Source organism: Meles meles, unplaced genomic scaffold (genome assembly GCF_922984935.1).
Source record: "Meles meles unplaced genomic scaffold, mMelMel3.1 paternal haplotype, whole genome shotgun sequence".
In the NCBI taxonomy this organism is placed as follows: Eukaryota; Metazoa; Chordata; class Mammalia; order Carnivora; family Mustelidae; genus Meles; species Meles meles.
Genome location: NW_025721147.1, coordinates 416,498 through 438,059, shown reverse-complemented (window position 1 = coordinate 438,059; position 21,562 = coordinate 416,498).

The window sequence follows — 21,562 nt, the reverse complement described above, 5'->3', positions numbered from 1 at the left end:
AGCCTGCATAGTGGTTATTAGAAAGATTTTAAAATCTGAGCCATGCAAATGAGCCAGCTCAAAATAAGCCGAATAAAAATAGTCAACAGTAAAATTGGGTGTTTTTTTCGGAAGGGAAGAATGTAGAAGGAGAAAAAACAATTAGTCCCCTCTCCCCCCTTCCCTGTGTCTGTAGCTTAGGATACCTTGTGTTTGCCTTTTTTTTTTTAAAGATTTTATTTATTTATTTGCGAGAGAGAGATCACAATTAGATAGAGAGGCAGGCAGAGAGAGAGAGGGAAGCAGGCTCCCTGCTGAGCAGAGAGCCCGATGGGGACTTGATCCCAGGACACTGAGATCATGACCTGAGCCGAAGGCAGCGGCTTAACCCACTGAGCCACCCAGGCGCCTCTTGTGTTAGTCTTTCTTAAGGAGGCACAGGACTGTGTAAGAAGCAGTGTGCAGGGACACCTGAGTGGCTCAGTGGGTTAAAGCCTCTGCCTTCAGCTCTGGTCATGATCCCAGAGTCCTGGGATCTAGCCCTGCATCAGGCTCTCTGCCTAGAGGGAAGTCTGCTTTCTCCTCTATCTCTTTCTCTCTCTCTCTCTCTCTCTCTGCCTGCCTCTCTGCCTACTGGTGATCTCTGTCAAATAAATAAAATAAAAAATTAAAAAAAAAAAAAGAAACAGTGTGCGACTCTGCACCTCTTCTCCCAAAGGCTTGCTGTGGACTCTACAACATTTGTTTTACTCAGATTTGCAGGGGTTCATTCTTTGAATCTGGAAATTATATTACTGCATTTTAAATCAGGAAGAACCTTAAATAGCTCATCTAATTCAATTCCTTTTTATAGAGGAGGAAAACCAGGGTCTTAAATCTTTATCTTTCTGTAACTATCAATTGAGGAAAACTTTCCCCTAGGTGTGTCCAGTGTGTTAAGGCATAGTTGTTCTTACTAGGAATAATGTAAAGAAGAACTTATAAGTATGACCCTGGAAAGAGAAATACTTCCCTTTTGTCTCCTAAAGAATCTAGTGCTGGGGCACCTGGGTGGCTCAGTGGGTTGGGCCTCTGCCTTCGGCTTAGGTCATGATCTCAGGGTCATTCTTCCCCCACCCCCTTTGCCTGCCTCTATGCCTACTTGTGATCTCTCTCTGTCCAATAAATAAAATTTTAAAAAATAATAAAGAATCTAGGCCCTGCCTTTACTGTTTCTCCTGAATATGGTGCTTACAGGGAAAACTTAAACAAAACAATACAAAAAACCTGTTCTCAGTTGTGGGGACAATACAATGGGGAAGGAGGTATTGGTGGAGATAAGGGCTATAGATGGTAATACAATCCTGATTTTTCCACCCCTTGTTCCAGGGAGAAAGAGAAAGGGGCGAACATCAGAAGGGTTGCTTATCAGTCTCCTAAACACACAGGGTTCAGGCTTCACATCCTGTCATTCGTCATGCCTTTGGAGATCTGGACAAAGGAGCCATGATTCATGACAGGTATTGGCCCCACTGTGGAGTTTACGGACTCTCCTGTCTGGTGTCGGGCCATGTGATAATCACAGATCACAGGTTTAGACACACCGTGTGACCTAGGACCACACTGCTCTACTCGGCTGGGGCCCTGTTCTTAATTATTTCAGTGTGTGGTGCTTGATGATGACCAAATTAGCAGACCTGCTTCAGCGGAGCAGGTGCAGGCACTTAGCTAAGCACCATGTAGAAGAAACGGAGCCAATGGCAGTAATTTCTCCTTCTAGAACTTGCTGCAACTGTAACTTTTCTGGAGGAAGCTGCACTATTTTTCTGTTCTGCAATGGAAGCATTGCTGTTTTCCCTTTGGCTGTGACATAATAAGTCAGTCCCAAATGTATAAATTACTGGATGTGTGAAAGTTGGAAAAAAAAGCTGAAACATTTGAGAAACTTACGATCAACAGGTAAGGCGATCTTCAGTTTCTCAAATGTTTCAGCTACCATCACTGTAGAAGCCTAAAGCTTCTTTAAAACCGGAAGTGTCTGAGCACATTCCCACCAGAAATGGGGAATTTTAACTTCATCTTACTAAATAGGTCATTCTCTCATCACGAAAGACAGAAATGCTGCTTATGTTTGGGATTCCTTTGTTTGCTTCCTTTAGGAACTACTTTCTGCCTGTCTCGTTCTTGAGTGAGTAAGAACCTGATGGCATGACATGGTGGCATAGTTACTTCGTGTAATCTTTGTTGCCAATTCAAGGTTAAAATTCTAAACCACCTCACTTTTTCTCCTTTAATAGGTTTAGGCTTGTTAATTATGGAGCGGCCCCATTTCTTGCATTTTGGTAAAAACAATTTTGTAGGTCCTTATCAACAATATAATGCAGTTATGGGTATCCCCATTTTACAGTTAAGCTAAATGAAGTACAACTGGGTAATCCAACTTCAGAGCTAACTAACCAAGGTCATTGTAAGGGCACAGTTGGGATTCTAACCTAGCTCTGCTTGACTGGACAAACTACTTCCTATTCCATCACTCGCTTAAGATACAGAAGATAATTGGTCTTAAGGAAAACTGAAGGTTTAATCTTGTTTGGGGAACTGATAGTTTCAGGGTAATAAAGAAGTGGATTATGTAGCTAAAACTGGAAGTCTAATTGTGGTTCCTTTCTCTAGGTGATGAGTCACTGATGGTGAATCCTCATTAGAAAAGCAGGCAGACAACACAAGGGATGGAAAGTGGAAGATAAGTAAAAACAAAGTAGCACAGGAACTGGCCATGGGTGTGTGCCTTCATTCATTCAACAAGTAATATTACTCTGTGCCAAAAACATGAACCAACAGAGTCCATGCCCTCTGATAGCTCGGTTTAGTAAATAACCCCACACATAACATTAGTATACAGTGTATAAATGTTGGGTGGAACGAAGAGACCATGAGGATTGATTAGTGAGCTCTGCACCAAGAAGTGTGGAGTGGAAATTTATTCCAGGCCTTGCCTGTTCTGATCACTCAGCCCTGCTATAGCTCAGCTGGGGAGGAGCGTGAACATGCTTCCTGACACTAGGGTTCCTTGTTGGACTTGAGCCCAGTGGTACTGGATGTGCCCACTGAGGACTGGAACACTCCTTCCTCACTCAGCCCTGTACATGCTGAAGAATCCTTTCCTGTCACTGTGTGGTCATTTCAGGGGAGCAACTCTAAGGACAGCCTTTGTCCCATGACCATAGGTATGTATGTGCAAGACTGATTATGGCCCACTAGACAGCTGGTGCATGCTGAATAGTCAGTGTCCATGCAGTATCCACACCCCCATCCTTAACCCTGTTGCCCCCATACCCATACCCTATATCCCTACCTTGGTTTACTAGTCCTTCATGGAAAAGGGATATGGAAAATTAGGAATGGAAGGGAACAGGATTTTTTTTAAGAAGGCAGTTTGGTCCTTGAAACCTTTAACCAAAGAGACCCCAAATCAGGATGTGACCTATTGAAAAGCAGACAACTATGAGAAATACGGTGACTCAGAACAGCTTGAACTTCAGGGACATCATATTTGTTTTCCAACTTACCACTCTGGCTCTTCCTCTGTCTCTCAACAGCAGCTTTTTATTTTCATCCTCCAATGGTGGCTTCCTTTTAGAGTCTAACTTTTAGAAACCCAGAGCTAGAGTTCAAGAGCACAGGGTGGTCATTGGAATCTGAGTTGAGTTCTATGGTGGTAGTTAAAACTCCTTTCAGGTAAGATGGCTCGAAATCCCTGTTTGCCTGAGACTGGCGCTGTTCTCACCTGCTCTTCTGGCCTAGTAATTGGCAATACCCCATTTCAGTCTGAGCAGAGTCCTGATTTAGATCGTAAATCATGGATTCAGCCTTATTCACTGTGCTTCCTTCTTTAATAAGCATTGTTTCGAGTATTCAGCTACCTTCTTATTTCAAGACTGCAAATTTAGTTCCTTACTATCTTCCTATAGAAAGTCTCCTCCTTGTCCTCTCTCTCTTCTCCCTTGCAGAGCCACCAGTCATATTCAGTATTTCCTTATCATAGCCCAAATTAAGGTGGCTTTCTCCTAACGACTCTACCTCTCTACGCCATTCTCATTCTAAATGATCTTACTAAAATAAGCCTTTGCATGTGTTACTCCCTTGCTCAAAAATCTACTTTGGCTTCCTATTGCTAACTACATCAAATCCAGAATCCGTTGCTTGGGTTTCATGGCCTCTATAATCAGACTCAATGGTTTTCCTGTCTCTATTTCACTCTTTTTCAGCCTTGAGACTCCTCTGTAGTCCAGAGAAAGGGAACGCTTCAGACTTGACCCATCTTTAACAAAAGAAGGCAGGCCCCATTCATCATAAGGGCCTAAAGCAAGAATGAGCCATCTCAGATCATGAATGATAGATTGGAATGTGTGAGCTAGAGGAGCATTAGGGAATTATGAAAGATGTACAGTAGGTTTTAAGTTTGGTTTTTAAACCCATTCTTCACAAGTCAGTGTGGTTTATAGAATAGTTCTTCAGTGCTCTCTGGAAAGTTCCTTTGAGCTCTTGGCCCTTACTAATGGGAGAATAATTTAAGTTTTCCTTATGCACTAGCTCAAAGGGAAACTCCTAAGTGCTGATTATGAGGTGTTTATTCCAAAAGCTTTATTCCCCACAGTCTGTTCTGTGTGTTGAGGCCTCCTGCTTTGCTTGGTAAAAACATACAATGCTGTAGGTCTCTATTTCCTCTGACCTGAACTCCCAGGCAGGCATAGGGATCAGCATTCCCTCTGCCACTGAGCTAGTAGAAAGAGGAGTGTTTTATGTGCTTCTGGGCCACTTCTTGGAGCCCAATCTGATAATGAAGACTTTATTTTATGGCACCAGGATACATTCTGGGTAATACCGTTAAGCATGGTCACTTCCACTTCCTGAAAAGTAGTGAAGGATATTACTATTCCATAATTTTATATTGTGAAAGCTACAAATGCATAAGTCTTTTAGTCTGTGTAAATGGAACTGCTGATCAGAAAATAAAGTTGTCTTGTGAACTGTTCTAGTCTTCACTATGATCCCTCAGTAGATAACTGGTTCATAGGATTAGAATTTGCTTTGCCAAACAAATACCTTTTCCAGTCTGCCTCTGGGCATTAGTTTCTTAATAAAGTGGAATGTAGAATATGAAGTTTTCAAGTAGCTTGTTCTGGGTAGTATAGTAAATTTCATAAATTATTTTATTAAAGGTTCAAGCAAACTTTAAAATGGCTTCAACAAAATTACCATCTCCCCAGTGTACTTTGAAAATAATAAAATATTAGTATTTTTTGCTAAGACTACTGTTGGGTTGTGGGTTTGCTGGTTTGTTTTTGTTTGTTCTTTTTCTATAACAACCCCAAATCTCAATGGTTTGAACAAGAAATTTCTTTCTCATGTAGAAATACAAGCAGGTATAGTTGGTAGTGCCAGAGAAATGAACTCTGTCCTGTGTCTCTACCATGCTCAACACTCAACTCCCAAATGTGGTTCAGTGAGTCTAGCTCTTGAGGTCCGACCAGCAGGACCATGGAAAGTGTTGGTCCCTCTCCTTTAAGAGAAAAATCCTTCACCATCACTCCCTACTGGCCAGAGTTAGATAGATTTAGATGCATGGGAGGCTATGAAATAATGGCTGGGAATGGTGAGTATGGCTTGGGGGAAACATACTAGGAAATAACTAGCAGCTTCTCTCAGTGGTCACTCTGACATTTAATGATTACCAATCTACTTTCCCTTCTATTCCATTCTCCTATAGAAGCAATCCATCCAAATGGGCTTTTAGAATTGTGTACTTGACACAGATTCAAAATGTGTATTTTTATTCTGTAAGTGGTATTTAAGTCATAGAATCAGAAAATAAAGACCACAAAATTAGAGCTCAGTCCCTTTCTTTAATACACGAGGAAGCAGAACTCAAAAAAAAAAAAAATTTGCAGAGCTGGTGGAGTGGGACTAAAACCCAGGTCAGCTGAGTTTGAAGTAGTCCTTATAGTTAACAACACTGTTTGGTGAATCCAGAAATCTTACTCTTTCTTATTCCTTAGGGTTATTGGGGATGAAATAAAATGACTTCTCAGCCTTGGCAAGGCTGAGAAGTGTTTAATGAGGGAGGATTTAATTACATTTCTATAAATATTTGTAGCATATCTGGCCCTCTGCTAGTCTGGGACTACAGATAAAAGAGCAGCCCATGTGCATGGGGTGATTAGATGCTTGTCAAGAATTTAAAAAAAAATCAAAATCTAGATTACTTTCTTTCCCTGCTCCCCAAGGAAAATTTCCTTTCCCATCATTGAGAAGGGAAGACTTGAAGGCTAATAATTGGGGACAAAAGACTGGGATATTATAGTGATCATGGTAATAACATGGTAGAGCCTGGTTTCTGGCAGTAACAATCAAAGGGAAAGGACGGAACCAATTAAAGAAATACTTAACAGGTAGAATTTTCACAATTGGGTAACTGAAGAGGAGACAAAGGAGGAAATAGTGTAAAATGATTCTTAGGATTAATAGAACTGAGCTCTTTGCAGAGAGGGTAAGTACTGCTTCAGCTCTGTGTAGTTTGAGGGATTTATAAAGTACCCAACTGGATAGATGGCTCTGAAGCTCAAGATATCTAGACTGTGGAATTGATTCCAGGAACTGATGTATGCCTTCTTAAAACCATCGAGTGTAGGATGGGGCATCTAGGAAGCACTGATTACATTAAAAATAAAGAACTTAAACCACGATAGAACAATGGGGGAAGGGAGAGCCAGAGAAACTAGTAGAAAGTACTAGAAAGAAACCCAGGAGAGTAAGATCCAAGAAAGGTGAGGCCAGTCACATTAAATATGACAAAGTGATATCCATTGGCTTGGCCATTCAAGATCTCAGTTGTATTATCATCAGAGGTGCTTTTAGTGAAATGGTGAGGGAAATCCAGAGCACGGTCGGTTGAAGAACAAATGGGATGTGAGGACATTAGCGGTGAGTGTAGACCATAATTTAAAGAAGCTTATCCATGAAGTCGGAGTGGAGAGTTGATAAATAGTTGAAAGGGTTTTGTTCTTGTTTTTACTACTTAAGATAGGGGAGTATGACCATGTTTTATGCCAGGTGGTAGGAATAAGAATAAGACTATAGATAAGAAATGGAGTTAGGTGTCTGAAGAGAGAGGAAGCTAGCTGGCCTCTTCCCTAAACAAACAAACAAACAAAACAAAACAAAAACCTAGCCCTATGAAGACATAGTAGATAAAGGACCTGATAAAAGATGATTTATCAGTTTTCTTTTTTTTTAAAGATTTTATTTATTTATTTATTTGACAGACAGAGATCACAAGTAGGCAGAGAGAGAGGAAGGGAAGCAGGCTCCCTGCTAAGCAGAGAGCCCAATGCAGGGCTTGATCCCAGGACCCTGGGATCATGACCTGAGCAGAAGGATGAGGCTTTAACCCACTGAGCCATCCAGGCGTCACTCAGTTTTGTTTTCTTAAACTTAAATTTTAGAGTTACTGTAAAGAGGATTCCTACACATTGCTTCCTCTAATGTTACCAAATTTCTTACAAAATTTATAAATTGGAATATAATATAGGTGTTAAGTATATTATTATGTCTAATATTAGTTGGAAAGTCTCTCATGTAGATAACCTATTACAAAACTGATTACCTTTCATCTTCCTGGGAAATTAAAAGTTCTGTTAAAATGTCTTCATATTGTCTGAGCCAAATGAATGGGCTTCCCTTTTCCCTCCTCCTGTCAATTCCCTCAGGACTGGAGGTACACCATCCTCTCCATCTTTCCAGTCCCATCTTCCCTCATCGTACCACACTTACTAAGTACCAGCCAAACCAACGTATGCCTTACCACCAATCCTATGTTCCAGGCAGGGTTAGGAATCTCCAAAGCAGAGAGCAGAAGAGTCTCTGCCTCTTGAGGTCTTTTTTTTTTTTTAATTTTTAAAGTTCAATTTAGTTAACATACTATTAGTTTCAGGGATAGAATCTTATGATTCATCAATTGCACTTAACACCCAGTGCTTTTTTTTTCCTTAAGATTTTATTTATTTGACAGACAGAGATCACAAGTAGGCAGAGAGGCAGGCAGAGAGAGAGAGGAGGAAGCAGGCTGTCCGCAGAGCAGAGAGCCCAATGCGAGGCTTGATCCCAGAACCCTGGGATCATGACCTGAGCTGAAGGCAGAGGCTTTAACCCACTGAGCCACCAAGGCGCCCCACACCCAGTGCTCTTTACATCAAGGGCTCTGTTTAATACCCATCATCCAATTATCCTTTCCCTCCAGCAACCTTGAGGGCTTTGATCTTAATCCAGTGATCTAAACTGGGGCAGGGGAGAAGGGGGGAGGATGTAAATGCAACTACATTAGATCAACAACCCTCTTCCTACTCTTGACTTTTGACACACACAGTGTGTATATGCATAGCATTTCAGTCTTAGATTGAGGGTTGCTAAATGTTACAACTAGGGTATCACATTTTATCACCAGATGAGCTTATTTTTGCACTTAAAGAATCTGACAACCTATACAGGTGACCTCATTTGCCATATTTTCACATCCCTCCTCTATCTTTTAGATTTCCATCTTAATGGGACTAATTTATGAATCCTCTAAATGTCTACGTTCCTATTTGTGATTTTTGTGGACATAATGAAGACACAAGGTTTCTAGTAAGAGATTATAATAGGACTGATCATATCAATCATGTTTCCATGGAAGGTATATAATGTGTGTATGATGTAGGAGCAATACATTTGGCATCAAAATTGCTAAACATATGGAAGGTTAGAGGGATTTGGGACAACCCTGTACAGCAGGCTGTTTGGAGTAAAAACTTGCTGCTGGAAACTGTATTCTATGCCCTTGACTTACAGGGCAGAAAGGAGGACACAGGAAGAACTGGGCTCTCCTATAGGAGTTTTAAGGCCTCTGTGTGTCAGGAAAAGGGAATGACTGCAAGTGACAAGTAGGAAATCCTCTTAATATAATATCAGATAGAAAGACTACTTCAGCATTTCAGAGAGAAGTATAGTCTGACTGGTTTTTCCTCTGCCCTAAATGAGGGTGTTTATTCCCTTAGAATATAGTTGGCCTTCACAGCAGCTGTTCTGAAACTCTGCAGTTACTTAAAGCTCTTACTCTACCTCACTCTCCTTCCCTACTCCCCCGACCCCAAACTTTTTACTAATAAAACCAAAGATGTGTGTCCTTAAGATGGAGTCAATGTGGTGTATGGCCTGAGTTCTCTTGTCTTCCATCCTCTCTGACTCAATCTATATGAGTCCCAGGCTCACCTCTCTTTCCAAGACAATATCTCCTTTATCAAGTCAACACTAACTTTTTTCCCCCAAATTATAGTTGATGGTTACATTAGTTTCAGGTGTACAACATAGCGATTTGACAAGTTTATACCTTATGCTAAGTTCACCACAAGTGTAGTTGTCTTCACAGAATATATTACAGAATCTATTACAATATCATTGACTATTACCCTATGCTGTTCCTGTCATCCCCGTGACATCACAAAATCTATTACAATATCATTGACTATTACCCTATGCTGTTCCTGTCATCCCCGTGACTTACTCATTCCATAACCGGAAGTCCATATCTCCCACTCCCTTTCACTCCTTACGCCCCTTCCCCTACCCATCTCTGCTCTGGCAACCTTCTATGTGTTGTCTGTATTTTAGTCTGTTTCTGTTGGTTTTATTTTTTAGATTCCACATATAAATGAAATCATATGATCTTTCTCTAATTTAATTCACTTAGCATAATAACCTTTAGGTCTATCCAAGTTGTTGTAAATGGCAGGATCTCCTCCCTTTTTTACAATTGAATAATATCTGTGTGTGTATGTGTGTGTGCGTGTGTGTGTGTGTGTGTGTGTACAACATCTTTATTCATCTATTGGTAGACACTTGTTTCCATATTTTGCCTACTGTAAATAATGTTGTAATAACATAGGGATGCCTATATATTTTCAAATTATTGTGTTTGTTTTCCTTGAGTATATCTCTAGTAGAATTACCAGGTCTTATGGTTAATTAAGTTAATTAACTTAATTTTTATTAACTTTTTGAGAAACCTTGATTGTGGCTGCACCAGTCTACATTCCCACCAACAGTGCAAGAGGGTTCCCTTTTCTCCACATTCTCACCAACACTTGTTTTACCTTTTTGATTTTAGACAATGTGACACATATTAGGGGGTATCTCACTGTGGTTTTGATTTGCATTTCCCTGATTAGTGATGTTGAACATCTTTTCATGTGTCTATTGGCCACCTGCTGTCATCTTTGGAAAATGTATATTCGGGTTCTCTGCCAATTTCTAATCAGATCATTGGATTTTGGGTTTTTTTGTTTCTTTGTTTGTTTGTTTTGATAAGTTGTATTCATAGCGGGTTACTATTTAAACTATGTAATTGGAGTTATCCTGTACAAGTTTCTCCTCCCATTCAGTAGGTTGACTTTTTATTTTGTGTTTCCTTTGCTGTGCTAAGCTCTTTATTTTGGTGTAGTCCTGATGGTTTATTTTGCTTTTGTTTCCCTTGCCTTAGGAGACCTATCTAGAAAAATATTGCTAAGACTGATATCAAAGAAATTACCACCTATATTTTCTCCTAGGATTTTTATGGCTGCAGGTCTCACATTTAGGTCTTCAATCCATTTTAGTTTATTTCTGTGTATAAGAAGGTGGCCCATTTCATTCTTTCACACGTCGAAGACCAGTTTTTCCAGTACCATTCGAAAACATTGTCTGTTTCCCATTGCATATGTTTTCTCCTTTGTCCTAGACTAATTGACCATATAAGTGTGGGTTTATTTCTGTGTTCTGTTTTGTTCCATTGATCTCATGTCTGTTTTTATGCCATTGCCATACTGTTTTGATCACTATAGTTCTGTATCATATCTTGAAAACTGAGATTGTAGTATCTCTAGTTTTGTTCAAGATTGCATTGGCTTTTTGGGGTCATTTGTGGTTCTACAAACTTTAGTATGCAAGTTCTGTGAAAAATGTTGTTGGCATGTTGATAGGGATTGCACTGAATCTGTAGATTGCTTTGGGTATTATAGATACTTTAACAGTATTTTTCCAATTCATGAGCATGGAGTATCTTTGCATTTGTTCATGTTGTCTTTGGTTTCTTCAGGGTCTTACAGTTTTCAGAGAATAGGTCTTTCACCTCAATTAAACTTATTCCTAGGCATTTTATTCTTTGGTGCAAGTCAACACTATTTGAGTGCCTACCATGTGCCCAATGGTATTTTAAAGTCTAGAAATGCAGAAATTTAGGTGCTAGGAATTACAGCACTGCTTTAAGGCAACAAAACTGTCCCTCATGGGATTTATATCTTAATGGGTGATAAAAAAAATCACCATAGTGTTAAGATATGATAGGGGTTATGAAGGTACAGCATAGACCAGGAATAGAGTGTCAGGAGAAAAAATGAGAACAAACTGAGGCCAGGAGCCATGTGACTATCTGGGGGTAGAAATTTCCATGCAGAAGAAATAGCAAGTGGGATGGGAGCTTGTTGGCCATATCTCTGGACAGTGGTTCTCAGACCAGAAGCACCAGCATCATCTGGGAATGTCACAGAAATGCGGACTCTCAGGCTACACATGTTCCTGCCCACAACCCCCTCCACATAAGGAACTCCAGGGGTGGACCTCGCAAGAAAGACTTTAACAAGCCTTTCAGGTAATGTGAGCTTAAAGTTTGAGAACCCTGTGGTTCTCATGCCATGGCTGGAGCAGAGCCATTGAAGGGAATAGTTACTCTCTTTTTCTGCTCCTCCCCTGCAGAATAAATAAATAAATAAATAAATAAATAAATAAATAAATAAATAAATCCTTTATTTCCTTTTTCTTTACAGTGCAAAACATCCCCCAAATCCCCTCCACCTGCTCCTCTGGGCCTTTATCTCTGTGGCATGCATTTCTGGGGAATCCCTCCTTCTCCCTCTCTGGAGCCTGCCTGCCTTTCATGAGCTAGTTCAAACAGCACTCCTCAGGTGGGAGTTCCTTGATCCCACCAACAGCTGTCATTGCTCCCCACTCTGTGATCCCATAGTACTCTATCTGTCCTTTTTTACAATCACAACCGACTGCTGGGTATTAATAGATTTTTGTGGCTGTCCTATCTTTGGTATTCCAGGAAGAAAGTTGTTTTACAAGCAAATTGTGAGTAAGGTGCTAGATCTTCCTCTTCTTTTATATTCTCCCAGTGCCCAGATAGTATTTGGGAGATTTGGTAAAAGTTTAGAAGGATGTGAGGGAAGGGCGGGAGAAGGCAGGCAAGGGAGGAAATGAATACATTAGGAATCAAACTTCTGACATTTGAAGGCAGTTTCACCAGACTAGATTTCATAAAAATAAAGATGGTAGTGAGAACTAGAGGCCATTTGCCCCTCAGGCCTGCAGGGAGGATGTGGGGAATATTGAAAGCTACCAGCTGTATGTACCTATGTGCGATCTATCCCACCCTCATGTCACTTTCTCCCTGCTCAATGCATTTCATGTATCACTCCAATGATTACCCAATTTTGGTCTCAGATACTTTCCTTCTCATGCTCTTAGGACTGCTTTGAACATTATTGTACCTCATTATGGGCCCAACAACTGGTAGGTCAGTTCTTTCTAAAAAAGGGAACCTTGTAAGAAAAAGATGGATGGTAAAGTGGAATTATTAACAATTCAACCATCTCCCCCCAAATTTAGTACTTCTAAGCCAACTACTGTAAAGATGCAAAATCTGTATTCGCAATCTCATTTCTTGAACAGCAAGATACCTAAAAGGACTTGAGAATGGAAAATATTTAACCAAGGTTTTTATATTTACACATACTGCTTGCTTATAGATTATTCACAGCTTCTGGTAAAAAAAAAAAGTACATCTTTAAATATTACTCATAAGATTGTTCTCTTCATTCATAGTGTAATGGAAGCCAGTTCTTCACTTCACCGAACCTGAAAATGTTAACTTCAAAAAAAGAGAAACGGCCAAAGTGGGGCCCATGAAAATCGTACACCCTAAAGGGTGAGACCTGTAAACTCTCATTAACTACTATGACCATTAAAGGACAACATGGTCCTTACTTTTTTAGTTCAAGTGGCAAGCCATAGCTACCAAACTTTGTGGAACACCTTATATACTTAACCAGTTGTTTTATTTATTTTTATTTTTATCTATTTTTTTTTAAGATTTTATTTATTTGACAGAGAGAGATCACAAGCAGGCAGAGAGGCAGGCAGGGAGAGAGAGGAGGAAGCAGGCTCCCTACCAAGCAGAGAGCCGATGTGGGGCTTGATCCCAGCACCCTGGGACCATGACCAGAGCAGAAAGCAGAGGCTTTAACACACTGAGCCACCCAGGGGCCCCATTAACCAATTGTTTTAAATCCGATCCTGCGAAGCTTCTGAGGATGTCCATATAATACTTTGACTAAGGCTTGTATGCCTTCCTTTTTTGCCACTAACAGAAGCAAATGATTTTCCATGTTTATTTTCCAGAACATCACTTGCCTTCTTCCAAAGCTCTCAGAATGCTCTCCTGTAGCACTTACCAATTTACAATGTCATTGTTTAATTGTGTTTTCTTCCTGACTAACATGTATATTCACTGGAAATAAAGAACCTCATCCACTTCAAGTTCAATCTCTACTCAAACTAATACCTGTTTTATTATTGTTATCTTTCCACCCATAGAAGTTGAGCCACACTAAGTTGCCAATATTAAATGTTTTCTCTAAAATAACAGCAGTTACATATGCTTCAACCTCATAAAAGCTTTAACTAACTGAAAAATGACTTTTTTTTTTCATGCTGTGGAAATACTAGCTGTTTACATGCAGATTTTCCATTGAAGTACCAAGATGTATCAAGTTTACAGTGTATTGCCAGAGCTTCTCGAGCTTTAATGTGCAAAGGAATCACCAGAGGATCTTGTTAACATGCAGATTCTGCTTCAGGAGGGTTGGGGGTAGGACCTGACATTCTGCATTTTTAACAAGCTCCCAGGTGGGGCTGATGCTGTGGTTCATGGGTCACCCTTGGAATAACAAGTGTTTGGACTGCAGGATGAGGAGTCAAGATGTAAAACCTAGATCTGCCACCAGCGATTTGACTTTGTCACTTAATCTTTCTAGGCCTTACTTTCTGTAGGGTCCAGGGGTTCAAGTAGGTGGTCTATTACTTCCAAGTCTAATGTGGATGACCTGCGAAGGTCATGTTTACCTAAGTGATTAGAGAGTTCATACAGCACAGGGGTCAGGAGCACCAGCTCCAGCCTCAAATCGCCTGGGGTAGCATCCCAGCTTTTTCACTTACCCTATGACCTTTGAGAGTTAATCTCTCTGTGCTTCAGTTTCCCCCATCTGTAAAATTGAACTAATACTAAATGTATATACGTAAAGTGCTGAGGACAGACCCTGAGACAGACACATAAACTCCAACATAAGCTATTTTCAACACTAATATTCTCTGCAGTTTAATTTCTAAGAAGCGTTCCTAAGGGAATTATCTGAAGTGTGGGCAAAGACTTAAAGTAGATGGATAGATGTTTATCACCAATTTTATAAAAATGTGGAACACTACATCTAGGTTCAACAAGAAGGGTTACTTATATATTATGAAATCTGTGCCCATTATAAATGCCTAATATATTAGTGCTCAAGATACAACATGAAATGTTAAGAAAACCAGACACATAACTGTATTAACAGCTTATGTTCATGATTAATTACAAATGATATGATTAGCTATCTGGTGGGGGGAAATGCTCTAAAATATTAAGTGATTATTATGACCAGGAGACAGCATTAGGGGGTCTTGTTTTCTTCCTACATTATTTGCTAATTCTACATGAGGAATGAACAACTTTTGTATTCAGAGAAATTTTTAACCTGTGTAAACCCCATGGTATCCCCCCCTCCAAAAGTCAATACTATTGCAAGGATTTCAGCTTCTGTTATGCCAAGTGTTCCAGAAGCATTGCAAATATGAATCAGAAGCCAGTAATTTAATAATACAGCACTCAATACCAAACTAATGACTGAAAAGAAAAACAAACGTGCTCAATTTTTTAGTTCGGAGCAAAATTTGAGATTGAGTATTCTAACGAAGAATTAAATGGCCAAAGCGGCTGCCTTGCTGTGTGTCCCATAGATACTATAGATACCATAGAAACTAGAAAACACAGGAGCAGGGTTTATGACTTTGCAGGTTGGCAAAATACCAGGCACAACCAGCATCATGCTGTTGTGTTGTTTAAGTAGATTTTCAAATAGAAATTCTGTGGTTGCCATACCACACTACAAATTTGTATTTCGATCTTTTTTCATTCGAAAGTTAATACAATGAGTCAGGACATGCATTTGAAATGACTAGAGGGAGACTCCATTATGCTTATAGATGTTCCTCTATTACATATATTTTTCCGAGACTGAGCTAACCCATTATGTCTTGAAGAAAGTCAAGAAAAATATTTGCTAGCAGTTTCCTACACCATCAATTTCTTTTTTTTCCTTTTTTTCCCATTTTATTTATTTTTTTCAGCGTAACAGTATTCATTCTTTTTGCACAACACCCAGTGCTCCATGCAAAACGTGCCCTCCCCATTACCCACCACCTGTTCCCCCCACCTCCCACCCTTGACCCTTCAAAACCCAAAAAGACAGCCTCTTCAATAAATGGTGCTGGGAAAATTGGACAGCCACATGGAGAAAAATGAAATTGGACCACTTCCTTACACCACACACGAAAATAGACTCAAAATGGATGAAGGACCTCAATGTGAGAAAGGAATCCATCAAAATCCTTGAGGAGAATGCAGGCAGCAACCTCTTCGACCTCAGCCGCAGCAACATCTTCCTAGGAACAACGGCAAAGGCAAGGGAAGCAAGGGCAAAAATGAACTATTGGGATTTCATCAAGATCAAAAGCTTTTGCACAGCAAAGGAAACAGTTAACAAAACCAAAAGACAACTGACAGAATGGGAGAAGATATTTGCAAACGACATATCAGATAAAGGGCTAGTATCCAAAATCTATAAGGAACTTAGCAAACTCAACACCCAAAGAACAAACAATCCAATCAAGAAATGGGCAGAGGACATGAACAGACATTTCTGCAAAGAAGACATCCAGATGGCCAAGAGACACATGAAAAAGTGCTCCACGTCCCTCGGCATCAGGGAAATACAAATCAAAACCACAATGAGATATCACCTCACACCAGTCAGAATGGCTAAAATTAACAAGTCAGGAAATGACAGATCCTACACCATCAATTTCTTTTTAAAGCTACCGTAGTAGTGATAATCAGAACCTAGTCCAGGTTGAACATTAAGGGTTATTTCATCTTGTCTCTGTGGGGCATGTGTTGAAAGGAAAGTTTGTCTGCATAAATTTTCTGTTGCTACTCCACTGTCTGATAAAACTCCACATCCCTAAGTTTTATTTGACTTCTCAGTACTTTGAACTTCTCACTTTTTGAGTAGATTTCACCTCTGATCTATGAATGCGTGATTATCTCCCTCACCAGGAACTTCAACCTGGAAACTAGAAAAAGAACTGAATAAAACCACTTTTCAATCACCTGCAAATCATTTTTCTTTGCCCCTCTCTCATACATTCTAGAACCTTGACTAAAGAGACCTCTGCCTTTAAACACAGGCTTTTGCTTAAAGAATATTGCAAAAGATTAGCTTTGCAGCTAACTTTGTGGCTGATTGTCCTGTAACTCTGGATAAGTCTGTCACCCAGAAAAAAAAAAAAAGATATAACAGATCTCAAACATTTTCTCATCCTTTAATTTTGTGTATGTTTTGTAATATAATATAGGATAATAAATAGAACTGTAGATAACTCAAATGCTGGAGTCCACTTTACCTGTTGGGGTATGTTCCAAGGCCCCCAGTGAGGTCTGAAACTACAAATAGCACTGAACCCATTATATATATGTATACCGTGATAAATTTGGATATATGTTAGGCACAATAAGAGGTGAACAATAACAGAACAATTATATATATAGTATATTATGACAAGTTAAGTGAGTGTGGTCTCTCAAAATGTTGTGTACTGTACTCCCTCTTCTTGTGATGTGAGATGACATCCCTATGTGATACCTTGAAGTGGGGTTTACCTAGGCATTGTGAAGGCAGCATTAGAATATTACTGATTTATCTGATAATTTGGTGGGAGGATTATCTGCTTCAAGACCAGATGACTGCAGGTAACTGGAATCATGGAGAAGGGTCGGAGCAGGGCAGAAGGGGTGGGGGAGGGCTACTGTATGTAGAAACCAGGAGTACTCACAACAGTCAATCATGGAGCTTTGAAAATGGAAGGTGGCGATCTCAAAGTTCCATTAAGTCAGCCAACAACAGCCTATACAGAGACCAGTATTCACTTACCAAATTCTCATTGAGCACCTATATGTCCCAAGTTCCAGTGTTAAGAATATAAAGAACTAGAAATAAGGAAGGCAAAGCACTTATTCTTGTGAAGCCCATATTTTCAAAAGGGAGATAGATAATGTATAAGTGAACAAATAGTAACAATTAGATTCGTACAGTGGGTATGATGTAAAATGCTGTGACTTTCATTTCGAATGTTTGTCTATGCACCTAGCATAGTGCTAAGTATTCCACAAGAAATGTGGTTCGTGCTTTCAGTGAGTTTGCACTGAAGTCCAGGTGGCAGACATTAATTAGAACTGTAATTGTTATAAAGGAGAAGTAGCACAGAGTGCTACTTACTCAGGAAAAACTATTAAGGCAGAGAGGTCTTTCTGAGGATGTTGTTCAAGGCAGGACTTTGAATGATGCCGATTTCCTAGAAGCAGCTATTCTAGCAAATGGCAGCTGGTGAGAAATGTGCTGTCTCCAAATAGGGGATAAGGAACAAGGGGTATGTTATGCTTCTTCTGATCACAGATTATTTTTAACCAGTTTTAAAGGAAAATCTAGCCTGATAGGTTACTGTCGAGTACCTGAGACTTTACAAAGTAATTTCTCATGAACTCTCTCAGGTGTTCTTCACCTAGAGTAACTTACAAGGAAGTGCTTTAAATTCTGCTGTAAATAAAGCAAGACATGAGCCTTTCCTAAACTCGGTTTCTAAACTATAGAACTGGATGTGATTCTCCCATTATAGGGTACACCTGAGATTGTGAATGGTACTCAGTAGAGCTCTTTGCCTGGTACACAGAATTTTCAGAATATTAGCTATTGACTTTAAAAGGCAGCTGAACTGCTGTGAGTTTGCTATAGTGCTGCAGAGGGAAGGCTGGAAGGAAGACAAAAGGAAACAAGATGTGATCAGCATGTGAGGCTTCCCAAAGGCAACACTCCCACCTGAGGAAATCAGACCCAAATGCCAAGAGACTCGATAGGCAGAGAACAGATGGCTATGGGAGAACCTTGTTTAGGAGGAAATGCACCTCCCATTCAATAGGCTTCAAACACAAGAATCTTCAAAACGGGGTGGAAAAAATATCACTGCTTTTTTTTTTTTTCCTTTTGTCTATTTTGTATCCATTTTTTGAGAGAACCATATTCAGGGATATCCTTTGTTAAAGTCTGTCATGTAAATGATATAATTTGTCTTTTGACTTTTTCTGTCAGGCAAAAGACAATATAAACAATTTTAATGGTTATAAAGTCAACTTTACCTTAATTCTTCCTCCTTTGTTGCAGTTTTGGATTTATCTTGTTTAAAATATCAAGTAGCTCTTCCACTCAATTATACAATGTTATTTTTTCCCCCCTTCTGGCTTTGCTGTCTTTGGACCTTACATGGAATTTTCTTTGTACCTGGTGTGAGGAGGAACATTATTTTATCCTAGAGGGCCTTTTACAGAAATGGGCAGACAAAGAGCCAACATACACAAAAAGGTATAGTTCATTCCCAGAGAAATGCAAATTAAAGCAACAAAAAGCTATTTTTCAAATAGAAGATTGATCATTTTTCAATTTTTTGGAGTTTCACTAATGTTGATGAGGCTGTAGAAAAAACCAACTCACAGTGATAATGGAAATGTGAAATTGCTACTAACTCCTCAGAAAATAATCCCGCAGAATCTAGTAAGAGTTCTGATTCTTGCACCTTTGCATAAATCAATCTTACTCATAGAAATCATCTGTCCAAAAAGTTAGCGTGTGTAAGGGCCTGGTTAGCCAGAGGGAGCCATTTCATTGTAAGCTTGGATTGACCCTGCCCCTCCCGGAGGAATTTACTTGCAAACCCCGGATATAGGGGCGGGCCAGGCTGGATGGAGACATCCAATCAGTGGGGTGTGCATATATTTGCTATGGTGAATTGGAATTCAATTGGCCACGTGTATTGCTGTCCGAGCATGACTGTGCAGGTTTCCCTGTATGCTGCAATTTCATTGGCCATCTGTGTGTGGGCTGGGCTCAACCACCTCTATAAAGCTTAGTCTGGGCTGCAGCGTGGGGGTAGTCGTCGACCGGGAGCGGCCTCGTCGACCGGGAGCGGCCTCGTCGACCGGGAGCGGCCTCGTCGACCGGGAGCGGCCTCGTCGACCGGGAGCGGCCTCGTCGACCGGGAGCGGCCTCGTCGACCGGGAGCGGCCTCGTCAGGTAGGGTAGTCCTTGGGTAGGGGAGTCGTGAGGAAGCGGGCTCGCTGGGGAGCAGCGCCACTGGGGGCATTGTGGTCGGGAAGGGTAGTTGTTGGGTAGGGTAGTTGTTGGGTAGGGTAGTCATTGAGGGGTGGCCTCGTCGGGGAGCGGCGCTGCCGGGGGCGTTGTGGTCGGCTAGGGTCCTTGTTGGCTAGGGTCGTGGTCGGGTAGTGGAGTTAGGAGCGTCATCGTCGGGGTTGGTGTCCTGGTTGTTGTCGCCTTTTTGTAAGAGACGGCCCCGACTGGTCGGTTGGATTTTCTATGCTTGGTGCGAAATAAAGCTTTGATCGACTTTCGCATCACATCAATCTTGTTTCTTTGATTATGGACCCTAACAGTGTGCATTAGGATATTTATTGCAGCATTGATGTAGGGATTAAAAAAAAAAACAACTGAGAACTGGAAGTCCAGCAGTAAATCCATTGGAAAAATCAAGATGTAAGTCAAGAGAAGTCTATAGTATGGAATATTATGAAGCTATTACAAAGAAAGAGTTATGGACACACACTGACCTAGAGGAATATGTATGATAGGTTAAATGAAAATAGAAAGCTTTAGAGTCATATGCATGATTTTTTAAAATTAGCTTTTGCATTGTAGGGCTGTTTCTCTGGGATGTTAATTCTTAGGAGGTAGGGAGGAGATGAGGGCATTTTTAGAGAGATTGTCTTCTTCCTATCCCAGTATAATGATACCAACGTGGGAGATTTCATTTGACCACCTAATTATGTATTTCATAGTAATTGGACTAGGAAAGGAGAAATCCAGGTTCTGTTTTGACTTACATGCCATGGATATATTATTGGATTACCTAATCTCTTCTAACACCTGTTGAGGAAATAGGGAACTATTAAATGCTCCAAGGTCCTCCTAGGACAAGATAATGTTTCCTCTGCACTTCTTACATTTTGCTGTAGTTATATACCAAGTTTAGAAGATCATAAATTAGTATGTCAGCTATGGCCCCCTAAAAAAGGGCCATCAGTCTTCACTTGAAAAGGTTCAGTGCATTTATGCCCATATTTAGCATATGGAAAATGTACACTCAGTCTGGAACACAGCCTACTTTTCACAGAATCTCCCAGTCATAAAACAATACATCTAGGAAGAAATGAGCAGACTTTAAACATGATTGCTCATCAGAATTACCTGCAAATCAAATAAATGCATATATACCCTATGCATACCCTGGAATCTACAAGAATCAGAATATCCAGAAACTAAGCCCAGGAATCTTTTAAAAAATGATAGCCAAGGGATTCTGAACCATCTCCTCTGTACACTAGTGTTTGTGAACTACAGATGAAGTTTATCATATAAGGTTGAGCTGCCTGTCAACAGGCAGGGAAGACAACAAACATTTGTAAAGTCCCTACATAGGAAATACCTCTTAGTGCTAAGCCCTCCTGCACAGCTAGCAATATGTATGTAATTCAAACGTGTTTGTGGAGTTTCAGTTTTCACAGACTAAGATCCTTGATAAGGAATTTTTGCTAAAGTAGCATACAAGCCTTGCCATAGAAGGTTACCCAGAGCCACTTTAATTTGCAACTGATTCTCTGTGTCCTGATAGGCTGTGTCCTAATCTTTAGTCAAAGGGCATATACTTTGTGCAAAAACTCCATCATTGGGTGGATCCCTCTCTTTAAAACTTCGTTAAAGCTAATGGTCAAATTGTGGTTGTATAGTCCCTCTTAAAATGAAAAAAAAAAAAGTCTATTAACACCAGACCTTCAATGTCTGAAATCCTTGGAGAATATTACCATTAACAGAAAGACCAAGTGGAAAGGGAACCATTTGGAAACACTGAATCAAAGCAAATGGCACGCGTGGTATTTCTTTTTAGCTCTAAGGCATTAAAGTACCAGATGTCATGCAACAAAGTCTGAGGGGACCATGGAACCTCATGGGTGTAGCAAGAGTGATAGCTTTAAAAA